Raw genomic sequence first — 16,812 nt, forward strand, 5'->3', positions numbered from 1 at the left:
GGCAGGGGGTCATGTCCTACGCTAGAATCTTCCCTGACAAAGGTCAATCTTCACCTTAACGAAGACTGTCGTCCTTTTGCATCTAGAACAACATACCTGGTAAACATGCCTTTGCAGAAACAAAGTAATTTCCCTTTGTCCGGGCCCCTCAAAGCGCAGGCAGCGCGGAGCAGAGCCAGAGATCACCAGTGGATTTCACGTAGCCCACTTCGGATTTCTCTTTTGATAGTGATGTATAGATAAAGCAGGGTGCGGAGCTCCCATTTCCTCAGTCTGTTGAGGTTTTGCTTTCCAGCAATCATTGTCAGCTTGGCTCAAATAAACTCATAAAAATTCTCTACAGTTTTGAATGTTTCTTATGCTGACAGAATATATGCACTCCTATGTTCACAGCAGCGTTATTTACAACAGTCAAGATCTGAAAACAGCCCAAGTGCCCATTAGTAGATGAGTGGATAAAAAGTAGATGATTGGTACATTTACATAATGGAATATTACTCTGCCATAAAAAAGGGAGATCTTACCTTTTGCAACAGCAGGGATGGGCCTGGATTATTTTGCCAAGGGAAATAGGCCAGTCAGAGAAAGAGAAAGACCGTATGATCTCATTTATCAGTGGAATCTAAGAAACAAAATAAACGGATGCACAAAACACAAATAGAGGCATTGATGCCTGGAATAGACTGACTTATCTCCTCCCATGCCTATCACCCTGGGGTCTGAAAAGAGACTCTTCCCGCCCACCTTTCTGATGCTCCTAGTAATTTTGCAGGAGAGGACCCCTGCCCTGGCCCCTCACTGGCGTGCCAGGCCTGGTTCTCATCCTTCTGCTGGTGGTTGAAGCCCAAGAAAGCCAGGACTCATCAGGGGACTGTTACAGATGAGTCCTGACCGCAACATTGTGCATCCGGCAGGAGATGGCTCCTCTGACACATCACTTGCAGACTCTTCTATGGAAATACTGCCAAAGGCAGACTCTTAACCAGGTAACCCCTGACCCTTATGTTTAGAGTATAACCCAAAGCAAGTAAAAACATTTCTTTCCTCTTTTAATATTTAAACTCATGCACGGCTGGCGTGGCTCAGTGTTTGAGCATCGTCCTATGAACTGGGAGGTCAGGGTTTGATTCCTGGTCGGGGCACATGCCCGGGTTGCGGGCTCAATCCCCAGTGTGTGGTGTGTGCAGGAGGCAGCCAATCAATGATTCTCTCTCAACATTGATGTTCCTAACTCTCTTCCTCTCCTGTGGAAGACCACCTATTGTTTTCACTAGCTGATAAGCATAGACAGAGACCCCCGCCCCCCAAAGGCTGGGTGCCTTTGAAGCCCTAGCAAAGGTTGGAGCTGGGTGCCACCTCTGTTTGTCCAGACAGTGGTAGCTGAAGCAACTTCCCCATTTATTATTATGTAAATCCTTGCTGATGGCCTAGTCTGCCTGTTGCCAGGGGTCACCTGCCTAAGGGCTATGCTATGGGTGTATCCCAGATCAATAAAAGCTTGGTGAGGCCTGAGCACGAGAGGAAGTCCTTCCTCCTGAGTTGGACTTACTCGCCTGGTCCCCCAATATTTCCAATTATTTCGTGTATTTTCTCTGTCATTTGTGTGCGGCTCCGCTTCTAGTTCCTGAACCCTGATCCACGCGGGACGTGGGAAGGAAACACTCAACACTCTCCTTTCCTCTCTGAAATCAATAACAATATTTATTTAAAAAATAAAATAAAATTCAAAGTTCACGTGTTGGTAGTTTACCTCGAAATACATTTCCCTAAAATTTCTAGTAGTATTACTACTCTATACTGTGCTGCCTTGAGCTCCACTTGTCCTTGGCCCAATATTTAAACCACTTGGAGTATTATCTCCTCTCAGTCCTGCACAACCCCATGCCATACAAACCACTATCCCCCTGGCAGATTCGGAAACAGGCTCAGAGAGGTTGTGCAGATTGCCCAAGCAACACAGAGAGTAACGGGTTGTACTGGGATTCAGATCCTGGTCCATCTGCCTCCAGATCCTTGTCCTATAATCACCATTTTTCAGGAAGTAAGCGTTTCCCTTAGGAGGTATTTACCCACTGTCCAGTGATGGCACTTGTTGCTAAGGGATCTTGCTGACACAGGGATTAGCAAGGAGGGCACCATGAAGGAAGCCCTCTCCTAGCTTTGGGGACCGAGGGCCACTGACTCCAGCAGGTACCACCAAATCAGCCTCGCAAAATGCCTAGAGCATGGGTGGGCAAACTTTTTGACTCGAGGGCCACAATGGGTTCTTAAACTGGACCGGAGGGCCGGAACAAAAGCATGGATGGAGTGTTTGTGTGAACTAATATAAATTCAAAGTAAACATCATTACATAAAAGGGTATGGTCTTTTTTTTTTTTTAGTTTTATTCATTTCAAATGGGCTGGATCCGGCCTGCGGGCGTAGTTTGCCCACAGCTGGCCTAGAGGCTGGAGAGGAGCTGTGACTAGCACAGGACAGGTGGGCTGGCGGGCGTGGGACATCCCCACACATTCCTTCTCCTATTGCCCTGGCCTGGGGGGCAGAGGGGTGGGAAACCTCCCTGGCCAGCACCTCTGGGAAGAGACAGCTCCTTTGTGAGCTGCAGTCAGTCACCAGGACTCGTTTCAGCCTGAAGCCCAGGGGTGTCCAGGAGAACTGAGGCCCAGGTAGCCAGGGTCTGAGGAAAAGCCGGGCACGGACACTGTTTCAACCCGCATGTTCTCCAGGAGAGAGGAAGAGGGGCCCCTCCAAGAAGGACAGGCCAGCGCCCCCTGTAATCCAGAAGATGCTGAGCACAGAGGGAAGCGTGACACAGGAGGTTCCTCATAAGCAGTGGAGCTCCACCTTCTGGCCCTTTAAATACAGCTCCTCATGTGGTGACCCAGCCATAAAATTATTTTCGTGGCTACTTCATAACTGTAATGTTGCTACTGTGATGAATTGTAATGTAAATATCTGATATGCAGGATGATCTTAGGCGATCCCTGTGAAAGGATCATTCGACCGCCGAAGGGGTTGGGACCCTCAGGTTGAGAACCGCTGCATAAGGAAGCCATGATCTAGGCCAGGGCACCTGCTCCCAGACAGAGCCCCCAGCGTGGCCGCAGCCCCAGGAGTCCCCCAACCTTCACCCTTGGGGCCACTTACCCTCCAGCTGCACGCTCAGCGCTGCTCCCTGCTTGGGGCAGCCATGTGACTCCTTGGTAAAGTCATCTGGCTTGTCTCCCCCATGAGTGGGAATCCCCCGAGGGAGAGAGATTGCAGGCCCCTTCTCCTGGACCCCCGGTTCCAGCACCAGGACCCCCTACCCACGAGGCATGTACTGGTGGACACCTTGCCCCGCAGCGTCTCTCTGGCTGCAGATCTGTTGAACGTGGGCAATTCGTTTAACCCAGGTGCTCATGGCGTGGCCGGCATTCAGAGTTGGGGAACAAGGTAAGCAGCGGGCCTTGGCCTGTGGGAGCGGTGCTCCTGGCGACAGTCAGAGGGCACGCCCGCCTCTTCCCTGGTTCTGCAGTGAAGGAGGCTCCAACTTCCTGAGGGAATCTGGGGGAGTCACAAACTTACTGAGCATCATCTTTCCTTCCACGCAGCAGGGAGGGGAATCCTGCCTCCGGGAGACAGATATCTCTTTCACTCCCTCTGGTTCCCTGGGAGAAAGGGGAGGGAGGGAGACAGGCAGGGTTACTGCTCATCTCTGCCTCTCCAGAGGATCCAGTGCAGAGGTGTTCCCTGTGCCTCTGGGACCCTCCCCCTGGTGTGGTCCTCAGGCTCGCCAGCAGGGGGCGGCAGGCCTCCGTCTTGTCTTCCAGCTGCCCTGCCTGGGAGCAGAGCTGGCAGTTGAGGAAGTCTGGCCTCGACAGATGTTGCTTCATGCAAGGTGTGTTCCTTGCAGCTTGGAAAATATACCCGGTCCCCAGGGGGCCTAAAATAGCCGATTGTGATTATTTAAAGCCAGTCACCATTTCTCACCACCAGACTTCCTCAGGGGGTGTGGGGGTGCAAATCCTTGAGGCCAAAGGAGCAGGAAATGCCTGTGTTTGTCTCTGGGCTTTGTCCTCAATGGTGGGAGGGCTTCTCCTGCAGCAGCCAGGCCTGTCCTGTGCTTGAAAGGGTGCTTCTGGGGCTGGGGTGTTCCACCACCACTCACCTGTGTTTAGCCCAGGAAGGAGTTGTCTGCAGGCCCTGCCATGGGGAGGATCTGCCTGGGTGGCCTCCTGAGATGGCCCCTGGAGTCAGCCCTGCCCCTTCCCCTGCAGCGACCCCTCCCTGTGCTCCTGTCCTCCAGGTCAGAGGGATTCCGGGGCAGAGGGAGTCTCGCTCACTTCTCTGGCTCGAGGAAAGGGGCCAAATGGTTGCAAAACAGCCTTTAGGTTCTTAGACAAGAAGGCGAAACAAGAGCTCAGCGAGATCACTGTCTTACCCAGAGGCAAGTAATTGCACATCGGATCAGCCAGCCTGGGCTCTGTGACCTGCTGAGCCCCAAGAATGGATCCTGCCCAGCTGGGGGTCAGTCTGATGGGGGCAGGTAGGAAAGCGTGGCTTCTACCCCAGTCCCTGGTCTGGGGTGGGGGTGGGGGGATGCTGACCTCCCCTTAGGGAACCACAACAGAGATGCTATTCCAACTAAGATAGTTCAGGCTGGTGGAGAGGGGCCTGCAGCCAGACTGGCAGAGGATGAACTCAAACTGGGGGTACACCAAGTGCGGGGCCCTTCCTCCCGCCCAGTCGGTGGCTCTCCTCTTGCTTCCTGACCGCCCAGAACCCCCTTTTAAACACTTACTGAAGGGCCACCATGTGACCATCCTTCCCAACTGGGGGTACAGACTAGGAGCTTGAGAATGACATGCCCTGAAGAAGCCTCCTGCCTGGGCACAGGTGTCCAGAGGGTTGGACACAGGGGCCTGCCTTCCAGAGATTGAAGGAAGCAGATGACAGCAAGGCCCACTCTGCTTCCTGCCGTGAAGTGACTCAGGACCCGTGGGCCAGGCAGGCACCACAGTGGCAGCAATAGTGCTGAGCGCACTGAGGAAAAGACCTCAGAGCACTTTAACTTGCAGTGATTTCACATTCCTTTATTCTGTGAGACAAATTAGACCATGAGATCAGAGAAGTTAAGTAACTTACCCCCAGGACACCCAGCAAGGATCTCGGATTCTACAGCCCAAGGCCTCACTGGGTCTTAGGTAGCCCGTCCCCTCACCGCCCCAACTCCCGCAGGCAGAATGTTAGTGAACATAACAGCCTGTCTTTGCTCAGCGGGTCTGGGACTTGTTTATGTTGTTATTCCTCAGGTCACCAGAGTCGGTGACATGTGGAGGCCTGGCTCGCAGGAACCAAACACCCCGCGGGCAGATGGGCAAACAGAATGCCAACACATGTGTTTGGAGGGACTGTGACTTGTCACCAAGGCTGACTTGTCACTTGGGGTTCTGCTGGAGCCTTCCCTGCTCACCAAGGCGGCCCCCAGCGAAGGGAGCGTGCCCAGCCGGGAGGACGCACATCAGAGGGGACAGGAGGTGGTGACCCGCCAGAAAGCCTCCGGGAAAGGCATTCTGGGCTGACAGTGTCCCTGGCAGAGTCCTCAGCCTCTTCATCGGCCACATGAGCCAATCACAGAACCACCCAGAAGCGCTGGGAGGAGCGTAAGACGCCATGCGCGCAGGACAACGTGCACTCACCGGGAGCCCTTGCATCTGGGGCAGTGGCAGCTCAGTCCCTGGCGACGGGTATTTACAGCAGCCGCCTCTGGATACAGAGCTTCCTGGCCGGGCTGCGCTGGATCCGCCACGGATTCTTGCCATTCCTCTGAGCCCTTCTCTTACATGGCGTCTCTCCAGAGAGCCAGATGCCCAAATAAGTCACTGGCTGCCTCTTTATTAGGTGACGTTCTTCTCCGGAGGGTGTGCACCCCTCACCTTCACGGAGACCCTCTGTCCTTCAGGATTGGAAGACACTGCACCTCACTCTCCTCACCCACACGCCCTCCCTCAGGTTTCCAGTTCGGACCTGATGCCCGCCGGTCCCCACGCTTCCCGGGTGTGACATCAGCCAGGCGAGGACCCTAGTTTCCACACCTGTCACCTGGGGCACAGCCACCCCTAGGTGCTTGGGAGGATTAGACTTGAAATGTGTAAGATGTATGGGGAGGGGGGAGGGGAGACTCAGTAAATTGTAACATTTGCTATGGTGAGAGTGAGGTGGGCTTCATAACCTTCAGTTTAAAGATCTTGTCTCTGTAACTGTGGTGTGATTGGGGCATACTAATGACAAGACTTTTTTTTTACTATATTTTTATTGATTTCAGAGAGGAAGGGAGAGGGAGCAGGAAAGAGACACATCAATGAGAGAGAATCACTGATGGACTGCCTCCTGCACACCCCACACTGGGGATCGAGCCCGCAATCCGGGCATGTGCCCTGACCAGGAATCGAGCAGTGACCTCCTGGTTCATGGATCGACACTCCACCACTGAGCCACACTGGCTGGGCTTGTTAATAGTTCTTAAACAACAAGAGTCGAAGGGTTTTCTGAAAGGTGCTAAAAGTATAATGATTTAGTGTCTTGAGCATTTAATTAAAAGTCTACCAAATTCTAGATTGTATTCAACCATCTCACTTGCCTAATGCTGGGAGTTTTGCTGGCTTCCTTCTCACAGGGGCCATGCTCTGGCTTGGGGATGGGGAATGGATACCAGGGTACAGACTCTGTATGTGAACATTTGGGCAACAAAGATTTGCGCCAAGCTCAACGTGGAGGCCACTGTCTTTGCAAATGAAGGCATAGGAACTTAAGTTTAGAGTCAAAGTGGATGACTCTATTCAGTACTGGAGTCTCCCATCCTGAACAAAGGCTCTCACCACCCCGCAGAGCCCTTCTCCGATGCTGGAGAGGCAGCCGGAACACGTGGTGACAGCACGGCCCAGAGGCAGGCTGCCTGGTCCAAACCTGGGCAGGACAGTGAGCTGGGCCAGTCACCTCCCTGCTCGGCGCCCCAGCTTCCTCAGCTGTAACACGGGAGGGCAGGCTTATGGACGTTTTTATTGAGGTGCACAGTATTTGTATACATTGTGGAATGATCACCACAGTAAGTCTAGTTAACACCCATCACCATACATAATGACAGCACTATTTCTTTCTCGTGATGAAGACGTTTAAGATCAACAGCAAAACCTCGATGTAACGGACTAATTCAGGCATTAAAGCCGAAAGTCCATCCTATAATAAAGTAGGTTTTCTGAATGTGTCTGTGAAAAAATTGACCAATTAGTTTACCTGTGTATACTTATGTAGACGTGTTTGTGTAATTGTATGAAAAGTTTAATTTCACAGAAACATTTTCTATATGCATTACTCTAAGTTTAAGTTTATACGGAATAGACCTAGTAAATGCGTGCACTCCCCAGTCACCCAAGTAAAAGAATGTACACGCTGGGCGTGGCTTAGCGCCCCTGTGAACAGCGTGGCACCTGTTAAAACTGCTGCTCAAAGTCACGCCATGTGACAACAGAGCCAATTACTGCTCACTCTGCGCTGTGATTACCTGCTAATCATTTAACATTGTTTATGAACGGTGTCTCTGGATTTAAATATGTAGACTATAGTTGTAGACATGTGATATTTATTTCTATTTGCATTATTGCTGTAGTGTTTTTCCGACATATGGCCTGTTTGCTAAAATTTGTTCAAAATAACAGTGAATTAACAACAACAAAATAACCTGTTAATTTAATTATAACTGAATCTTGGTTAAAAGCATTTTAAAATTAACAGGGCATTAATTTTCACATATGATACATGGATTAGAAATTTTGTCTGTTAAACCCGAAGTTCGTTAAATCGAGTCCACAACAATTTTCAAATGTGCAATATAGTGTTCTACACTATAGACACCATGCTTACATAATTTTATCCCTAGGATTTATTTACTTTATAACTGGAAGTGTCCCTTTTGATCACCTTCACCCATTTTGTCCACCCCACCCCCATCTCTGGCAACCAGTTCTCTACCTGTGAGCTTGAATTTTTATTTTTGTTTTTCTTTTAGATTCCAATATAAGTGAGATCACACAGTAGGAGATATTTCTTGTTTTAATCCTCACCCGAGGACATGTTTATTGATTTTTAGAGAGAGGAAGGGAGGTAGACAAAGAAACAGAGAGACATCAATGTGAGAAAGAAGCGTTGATCTGTTGCCTCCCATATGCGCCCACTGGGATCGAACTCATAACCTTTTGATGTACGGGACAATGCTCCAACTATCTGAGCCACTGGCCAGGGCAGAAGCAGAGGTTTTTACTCCCATTTTACATATGGGGAGACTGGGGCCCAGGAGGGAAGGAGCCATTTCCCTGACTCTCAAGTCCTGTGGAGAACAGGATTCAGCTGTCTCCCTGCCCACCACTGCTGAGCCGGATGGGTAAGGAGGCAGCTGGCTGATGTGCTGGCTCAGCTTAGCTGCCCTGTGAGACAGGCCAACTCTTCTTACTACGGAGGGCAGCTGGGTGCCCGGTGCCCTGCCCCCCTCAGGCCCTGGAATGGGACTCAGCCTCTGGAAGAGCTGCCAACAGCCTGGGCTCCCCTCCACGGGCACAGGGGAGTGAGACAGCCCTCAGGGCAGGGCGGGCAGGGGGGCTGTCCTCTGTGAGAACCCCTGGGAGTCTGGGTTTTTCCTGCTTCGCTGTCCCGCTGTCTGTATGTTTTTCTCCAGGGCTGACAAGGGGAAACGCTGGTACAAATTCCTGAGCTGGGGATGTGGAAGGGGAGCTGGGCTGGACTCCACTGCATACCAACATTATATACTATTTTTAGTAGGTCTGCTCACGCTGGGGCCTTGAACATTATCATGTTAAAACCCAAATTTGGCTGCCCTGTCTCTCTGTCCCTAACTGTCTGTCTCTGTCCCTGTTTCTTGTCTGCCTTTGTCTCTCTCCATACACACACACACACACACACACACACACACACACACACACACACGTGTGTACCGACATGTATATACATTCATATATACATGGAGAGAGAATATATGTGCAGATAAGCATTTCTGTCTTTCTCTGTCTCCATCTCCCACCACTGTTCTGACTTGAAGGATCATGGAGCTAGATGGGATAAGGGCCATCTGTCTCATCTATCCCCTACCTCTGACCAGGATGGTCCTTGAACCATGGGATGTGGGTCAGGTTTTCAAATAAAATCCCACTTCTCACTCCACTGCGTAGTCAGTGCATGCCCAGCTTGGATCTAGCAGTCTCCATATTTCCTCCTTTGGCCTAATGAACATCGTTTGTGTTGCAGTCTAGGCTCGCCTTGGTGCCCTAGGGGGAATGATGGTAAGACAGAGGTCAGAGGCAGGCCCTGTCCGCTAGGTGGTGAGATCGGGTGCTTTAAGGGCTCCTCGCCAGGAGGGGGCAGCAGCGGCAGCTCAGCGAGTGTGGCAAGTGATGTCATTGATTCAAGTGAGACTCAAGCCAGGCACTGTGTACGAGTATATTTATAGACACGCACACCCAGAAAGGACTGTTTCCTGGAAAAGTATACACATTCCCACGTCTGTTCTCAGAGTCCCCGGGTAGCGTCATCCTAAAACAGGGACAACTATGTCCTCTTCGCCTGGCAGCTACCCACTACATGAAGAGATCTTTGGAAAATAGATCTGATGGCTTCTCCCCCACTTGGAAACCTGTAGTGACGCCCCTGCCCTCGGACAAGCTCCTTCCCAGGCCTGCCTGACTACTCCAGCTCACCTCTGCCTTCCCAGGCCTCCGTCCACGCCTCCAGAACCAAAGCCTTTGCCTGCGGTCCTCGAAGTGCACAGACTGCTTTCTGCCTCTTGGCTCTGGCACAGTTTCCTCGGCCAGAACCCTACTCAGAGCCCTACTCTGTCTCCCTACACATCATCCCCACTGAGGTGCTTTCTCTCACCCTCCCCCCCGGGCATACGTAGTAACCCAGCCCTCTGAGGGCCAGGGTTCTACACCCCTACCTCGCCATTGTTATTTCTATACGTATCTGCCTCCTCCTCCAAACCACATGTTCTTCAAGGTCAAGATGTCCCTCACTCATCTTTGCACCCCTAACATCTATTCCAGTGTCTGATGCAATGGAGAACATTAAATAAATGGATGCGACTTACCCTGTAGCTGCTAAGGGGTTCTGATTTAGACCAGCTCTACCACTTCCCAGCCACATGACTTTCCAAGCTACTTAGCCTCCCTACATGTCATTTCCCTAATCTGTAACATGGCAAACAACAATAGAACTTCATTTATATGATTATGGTGAAATTTTAGTGATACTGCATAGAAAGGATTTTACATTGTACCTGGCATATGCACATATAATTTTTTCTCACAGTAAATCTTGGAGGCCTTCCTTTAAAACAGCGGTTCTCAACCTGTGGGTCGCGACCCCTTTGGGGGTCGAACGACCCTTTCACAGGGGTCCCCTAAGACCATCGAAAACACATATATAATTACATGTTGTTTTTGTGATTAATCACTATGCTTTAATTATGTTTCATTTGTAACAATGAAATTGGGGGTCACCTCAACATGAGGAACTGTATTAAAGGGTCGCGGCATTAGGAAGGTGGAGAACCACTGCTTTAAAATATCCAACCATTTCTTACCTTCTGACTGCTAACAGCCCAATCCAAACCACTATTCATCCCAAGACATGTGTGAATGGCCTTCTACTGGGTCTCCCTGCCTCCGCCCTTGTCCACTTGTACTTTCAACACTGTTGCCGGAGGCCATCCCTTCAACACGCAAGTCAAATCAGGTTACTCCTCCGCCAAAACGTCTCCTTTGGCTTCCCCACCCACCGAGAGTAAAAGCCCGTGTCTTCACCATGGCCTTCGGGGCCTGTGCAAGCCGTCCCTGCGCCTCTGATTCCATCTCCTCATGGCCCCGCCTCTCCCAGCTGCACCACACTGGCCAGTGTGCTGTAACTCAGACCTGCGCTTCCCCACCTGGCCCCAGGACCTTGGTACTTGCTGTTTCCTGGCCCTGGCATTCGATTCCCTCAGAAGTCCTTGAACCTCCCTTGCTGACTTAGAGACTTCACTCAGGTGTCACCTTCTCCATGAGGCCCTCACTGGCCATTCCATCTGAACTTTCAATAACACGCTCACCCTTGACACTTTCTATCCCGCTCCCCTCTTTATTCGCCTTTATCATTAATAGAAATTTATATATTTTTTAATTTACTTTCCTGTTCACCATCCCTCTCCCCCATAGAACGTAAGCTCCCAGAGAGCAGGGATTCTGCCTGTTTTGCTCACTGCTGCACCCCAGCATCCAGAACATTGTCTGGCATGAAGTGCTCAGCGCGTACTTTGTGGAAGAAACAGATCATTCCGGGAGGTTTTGCTAGAGCCCATTTCCCCGAGGCTATAAGAGCTTGGTGCCATGACCGCATGCTGAGAGCAGGGGAGAGTTTAGAGGGCTGTAAAATCCCCGGACGCAGCCTCAGGGCTGGGTGCGGGCCATTCCTCACTGCCCCTGGGCTGTCAGCACTGGGATTCAGGACGCAAAACCCCAAACCATGCTTCTGTCTCAGACTGGATTTTCCCCTTCTTCCAGTCCAAACCAGTGCCCCTGGTGGAGGGTGGGGCTGGGGACTCCAAGTTCCTCCTTTTCTCTTGAGAGACTGGGCACAGGCTGAGGCCGGGAAAGAGGGAGTGGCGGGAGGTGCCCTACAGCTAGAGGGAGTGACAATGCCCTCAGCTGCCCTTTGCCCAGTTTTCTTGGGCTCCCCACAGGGCCTTCCTGGGGGAAATCAGTGCACTTCCTTTCCTGGGAAGCTGACACGTGGACTGAGGAACTGCTCACGTGCCTTGATGCTGGAGCTGCGGTGGCCACCTTTGTCCTCAGAGCCGACATCGACGGAGTGCTTGCTGGGTGCTGATGCTGTTGCCAGCATTCCACACGGATCTTCTCATTTAATTCTCATCACCTTTCGAGACAGGGACTGTTTTTATACAGAGCACTTGCCTATCAGGGCCTGTGCTATTTGGGGGGTACAAGGCTATGAAGTGGTTGATGGGGAGGCCAAGGGCACAGGCTGAGGGGTAAATAGAGGGACTTCGTCAGCATGAAACCCCAGGGACACCAAAGTAGAGAGCAGAGACCAGTGTCATCCCTACCACGCCTGCAACCCTGATGGCATGGGGTCGCAGGAATGACCTTCAGACTTCAGTCTCTAGCCGTTCAACCTTCAAAAAACCAACCTAGGAGTCAAGGGTCCAGGCTTTGTGAACGTTTGTCTGATATGCTGGCCATTTTCTATCCAGCTTTCCTCCCATTGGAATTAGGAGGGAAATAATTATAAAATCGCCATTCCCTGTCCTGTTGCTCACCCCCACCCCAGCCCCAGGAGCCCCTACAGGGCAGGGCCATGTCTACCCCACTCAAGGGGGCCTGTCTGCCCCTTCCTGCCCCCCTACCCTCATGACGAGGAACCCCTCTTGGTCCTCCCTCCCAAGCCCCTCTCTCTGTCTGAGAACACTCTATTCAGGCTCCCAGCTGGGAGTGGCACCCCTGATACAGGGGGACCCAGTGCTCCTGGGTAGAAAGAAGGTGGGACGTTGAGGAGTTGTGACAGGGTGTAAGAAAGCCAGCGAGCAGGAGAAATGAGACACAGCCCCAGGTCTACTCCCCACCTCCCAGCTCAGAGGCTGGGTCATTAGACAAGGTCTGTAAATAACATCTGAGTGGCCTCGGAGCTGCGCTTGACCCATGACATTCTACTCCCCAAATAGGCATTGACGATCTCCAGGGAAGGGGCTGGAACTTGTCCCTCCCCCTTACGGGACTACGGAGCCAGGACCCAGGGCATGAGCACCCCCAGCTCACAGGCACATGGGGGGCTCGGCGGAAGGGGTGGGGACTGAGACCTTTGCCACATGCCCATGTCCCTGGAACACTCAAGGTCCCTGTTTGCAGCAGTTCGTCAGAGTGACACACACTGCTGTCTGCTCCCTGAAAATGAGCAGAGTCGGACGTCCAGGGGACAGCAGAGTGGGTTCAAAGGCACTCTGTGTTTAAGCCCTACCGAAACGCACCCCCTCCTCCCCCTCCTGAGTTTTGGGTCTCCCAGGAAGGCTCTGAGAGGGGGCAGTGAGCAGCCCCTGAGTGCTCGCCCCCAGAGATCACCGAGAAGAGGCAGAGTGGAGGGGACCATGGCCAGAACCACAGGGACATGCGGCTGGGTGCTCTGTCCCCGTGATATGCCCCCCCCCCCCGCCCCAGCCATCCCCCCTCAATAATCTCTCCTCCCTCAGGAAGCACAGGGTGCCTGGTGAGTCTGCCATCTGCTGCCTCCCAGCCCGGTCTCTGTGCCAGGGTAATCTAAACGACGAGAGTGACAGATAAGATTCTCGGTGCCATTAAACACGGGGCAGGCAGGAGCGTGGTGCTCAGTTGCAGAGAAACCCCCTGGCAAGTAGCAAGGAGGCAGCTGGGCCATTAAAAATGAATGGAAACCAACCCCTCTGAGAAGGGGCCGTGTCTCTTAAAGCGGCAGTTCTCCCGCCGGCCGCAGGGAGGGCCCAGAAGGACTCAGAGAAGGCCAGCGGGGCTCAGACCCTGAGCAGTGTCCAGGTCAACTGCTCGGGCCTCTCACAGGCTGTCCACTCGGTGGAAAAGAGCATGAGCTCTGGAGTCAGGCGGACTTGAATGTGAGTCTCAGCTGGACCCCAGAGTGTGGCATCTGTATCTTAGTTTCTTAGCCTGTAAAATGGGCTTAATGCTTACTCTAAAGCAGTGGTTCTCAACCTTCCTAATGCCTCGACCCTTTAATACAGGTCCTCATGTTGTGGTGACCACGAACCATAAAATTATTATTTTCGTTGCTACTTCATAACTGTAATTTTGCTCCTGTTATGAATCGTAATGTAAATATCTGATCTGCAGGATGTATTTTCATGGTTACAAATTGAACATAATTAAAGCATAGTGATTAATCACAAAAACAATATGTAATTATGTATGTGTTTTCCGATGGTCTTAGGCGACGCCTGTGAAAGGGTCGTTCGACCCCCAAAGGGTCGCAGCCCACAGGTTGGCGACCCACAGGTTGAGAACCGCTGCTCTAAAGGTTCCTGTAAGAATGAAATGAATAAAATAGCATCTATGCTATCCAGCACGGTGTTTGGCCCAGACAGGTGATTTCTGAAGGCTAGGCCCCCCCTTCCCTTCCTCCCAGAAGGGGGTGAGTTCCTTCTCAGGTTTCACCTTCCTCAGGGAGATCCTCTCTGTCACCTGGGGCTTCCAGAGACCCTGGCGTCATTACCGGTTTGCTTGTCTGCCACTGGACCCGAAGCACCTTGAAAACAGTATCTGGAGACACTGACTTCCCAGCACCCAGCTCCATGTCGGGCATGTACTAGTTGCTTGGAGAACGTTGAAATGAACTCAGTTGGGGGAAAAAAAGCCTTTAAAAGGATATAATTGAGATCAATAAACTGAAGACAAATGACAAAAGGGGGGAGAAATTGATATAATTTTGCACAGAGGCCATCAAAGCCTGCCCAAACTCATAGGGAACCTGGGTACAGTTGAGCCAACACCCTCACCCTATGATCGAGGGGGACTGAGGCCCAGCAAGTTGATGGCAGAACTCCTGCCCCTCCTCCCTCCGCCCCCAACCTCCCACCCCCACCCCTGTTCATGCTGGAGAGCTGGGGCAGGGACCAACAGGTTCTGCCCCGTCCCTGTAAGCAGCGTAGGACCTGCTCCCTACCCGGGCGCCTACAGAGCTATGTGAGTGACCCCTAGTCACACAGTCAGCTCAGGGTGAACCTGGGCCAGATGGCTCTCTGGACGCCCAGGCCAGCCATGCCACCTGAGGCACCTGGAGTGTCCTGTCTGCGGGCTAGAAGGGCGCTCGACTCTCCCATCCACAGTGTCCTGGACTTCCTAGACTCCGGGTGGGAATGTTTGAACCGTGTCTTCTCCAAATAACCCATGAATCAACCTGTCACTAGGCCACCCTATCACCGTGAGGCCTGAACTCTGCCCCCAGGGAGCCACCCCCAACCCCACCTGAGCTGGGCGGGGACCTCCTGACTCTGGACCAGCCTGCCAGAGCAGGGGTCGGGAGAGGGAAGGTCCAGCTGCCCCTCTGATAAGATCTTTACAGCCTCTTTTGCGGAGTGGATGTGAGGTTAAATAGCAATAAATGTGAACGTGCTGGGAGATAAACACTATGTTATAAACAACATTGGCAGGTGAGGCACTTGACTGAAGGAAGTCAGGGGCACTGGCCCAGGCAGGTTCCTTACACCAAGACGCTTCTCAGAGTGTCCACTGCTTGCCCCAGCCTGGCTGCTGTCACCCCAGCGCCGGTGGGGAACAGCTGGTGGGATCCCATGGGGGCCTCTCCCCCAGGAAGGAGCGGAGCCTTCTCCTCTTGTTGCACTGAAGCTCTGAGGCCAGAGGAAATATACACACATCTATACTAATAAAAGGGTAATATGCTAATTAGACCAGATAGACCAGATGTCTTCTGGACGTCTTTCCAGACAAAGCAAAGGTGGTGGGGGCTGAGGCAGAGGTGTTTAGGGGCGATCAGGCCAGCAGGAGAGAGCTGTTAGAGGTAGATCAGGCTGGCAGGGTAGAGCAGTTAGGGGCAATCAGGCCGGCAGGGAGAGAGCAGTTAGGGGGATCAAGCCTGTGGGATCAGGCCTAAACCAGCAGTCAGACATCCCCTGAGGGGTCCCGGATTAGAGATGGTGAAGGCCAGGCTGAGGGAGTCTCCCCATGCACGAATTTCATGCACCGGGCCTGTAGTATTTATATACACTGGCCTGACCAAAGGTGCCAGAACCAGGGACAGAGCCTTCCATGGTGGTAGAGAAATAGACCAGACGGCCTCTTAAGTAAGGGCTTTCTCGCGATAACTCACTAGGCACCAACATGACAAGACTCTCTGGTAATTCCCACTTGACAGATGAGGAGCCAGAGGCACAGAGACGATCAGGCAGTGTGTTAAAGCTGAAGCTTGAACCCAAGCCACTGGACACAGCAGCCGGGACCCCTGGCCCCTCCTTACCCTGGAGGCTACCAGACCACCGGGAGCTTGCCGGGCGAGTAACCCTTGTGACCATGAGCAACAGCAAGGACACTTCCCTGGCCCTGCGGAGGGAGGCTCACAGCCCCTCTTCATTTCAGTGCTAGGCCTGCTCCATCAGCCAGAATTAGCACTCTCTGGTGTCTTCTAGAACATTCTGTTCCCTGGAGTAGCAGGGCATTTATCTGGCCAGGGCTTCCCACCTCAAGAGTTCATCTGCCCATTGACGGCGGGCAAGGCCAGGCAGTTTTTTGACGGAAAGCTGCCTGGCACGCCTGCCCTCTGAGAGGCCAGCTGGCCCGGCGAGGCTGGCCTGCTAAGAGCTGGAAACCCGCGCCCTTTGTCCTTCTCTGGAAGGAGGGCTGTCCCCAGCCCCTCTCCTCGGGCTGGGCTCCGCTCAGTTCTCTGGCTCCTCCTGCAGGCAGCTGCCTTCTGAATGCCTGCTTCCTAAGAGGAAAAGACACAAAACCCATCTAGCACCGGGGAGGGATTAGTCTACAAAGTCCCATGTGGTAACATTGAAATTTTGCCCCAAGAAGCTGTCTGGCTGTGTGCTCCTTCCCAAGTACACACGATTCAGTACATTTACTGCTCCCCTGCGTTGTGGGGAACAAAGAGGTACCAGCCACAGATCAACAGGGCACAGGCGTATTCTCTCCTGATGCCAGGAAGGGGCAGGAGCAGGTGAGCACACACACTGCTTTTTCCACACCCCAAGCACAGGTGCACCTCTCCGTG

The sequence above is a fragment of the Myotis myotis genome, unplaced genomic scaffold, assembly GCF_014108235.1.
Source record: "Myotis myotis isolate mMyoMyo1 unplaced genomic scaffold, mMyoMyo1.p scaffold_m19_p_18, whole genome shotgun sequence".
Classification (NCBI taxonomy): Eukaryota; Metazoa; Chordata; class Mammalia; order Chiroptera; family Vespertilionidae; genus Myotis; species Myotis myotis.